Source organism: Orycteropus afer, unplaced genomic scaffold (genome assembly GCF_000298275.1).
Source record: "Orycteropus afer afer isolate SDZICR_OR568_19922 unplaced genomic scaffold, OryAfe1.0 scaffold00643, whole genome shotgun sequence".
NCBI classification, from domain to species: domain Eukaryota; kingdom Metazoa; phylum Chordata; class Mammalia; order Tubulidentata; family Orycteropodidae; genus Orycteropus; species Orycteropus afer.
Window position 1 is genome coordinate 1,374,682 of NW_006922230.1, and position 1,288 is coordinate 1,375,969.

The following is a 1,288-nucleotide window of genomic DNA, read 5'->3' on the forward strand; positions in this document are numbered from 1 at the left end:
TTGGTTGTTGTTCGCATTAGTTGCCATCGAGCTTGCTCTGACTCATGATGACGCTATGTACAACAGAACAAAAACACTGCCTCATCCTGTGCCCCACAATACTTGCTATACCTGAACCCATCATTGCAGCCACTGTGTCAATGCATCTCACTGAGGGTCTTCCTCTCTTTCTTTGACCTTCTACTTTACCAAGCACGATATCTTTCTCCAAGGAATGGTCTCTTCTGACAACATAATCAAAGCAGGTGAGATGAAGTGTGGCCATACTCACTTCTAAGGAGCATTCTGGCTTTACTGCTTCTGAACAGATTTGTTAGTTCTTCTGGCAGTCCATGGCAATTTCAGTATTCTTGGCCAACATCACAACTCAAAAGCATCAACAGAGTTAAGAAGGGCAATATCTATAGTCCCAAGCTTTGACTTGGGAGCAGTTTAGTAACTCCTTGCTAAATAATCCTAGAGAGGGAAAAAAAAAAAAGACATTATCACCAGAAACAAACAAAACAAAACAAAAGACCCAGAAGACTACCCAGAAGTCAAAGCCCTCCACCAAATTAAGAATCCAGGCTAGTTTAGATACACATGAAAGTTATTAGGAACCTAAGGAAATCATCTGTAGACTCCTCACCAGTGTTTGAGCAAAGGTAGAAGTGTCTATGGTTTGTTGTTGTTGTTAGGTGTTTTCAAGTTCGTTCCAGTTCATAATGGAATGTGTCATAATGTGTCATCTTCACAATCTTTGCTATGCTTGAGCCCACTGTTGCAGCCATTGTGTCAATCCATTTCATTGAGGATTTTTGCTGACTATCTACTTTATCAAGCATGATATCCCTCTCTAGAGACTGGTCTCTTCTGAAAGTATGACCAAATGTTGTTGTTGTTATGTGCCATTGAGTTGGACTGACTCATAGCGACACTTTCTTGTTTCCAAGGCAATATCACTACGGAAGTAGATTGCCCCATCCCCAGGAGTGGCTTGTGGGTATGACCAAATAGGTGAGATGAAATCTGGCCATTCTCACTTCTAAAGAGCAGTCCCATACCATCTTGCTCCCAGAACTAGTAGCAATGTTCAGCAAGACAGAAAATAACAAATGCTGGAGAGGATGTAAAAAGATTGGGACTCTCATACACTGTTGGTGGGACTCTAAAATGATACAACCGCTATGAAAAGCAGTATGACAATTCTTTAAAAGTTGGAATTAGAAATACCATTTGACCCTGCCAGTCCATTACTAGGTATATATCCTAAAGAAGTGAGAGGCAGGACAAGAACAGATATATACAC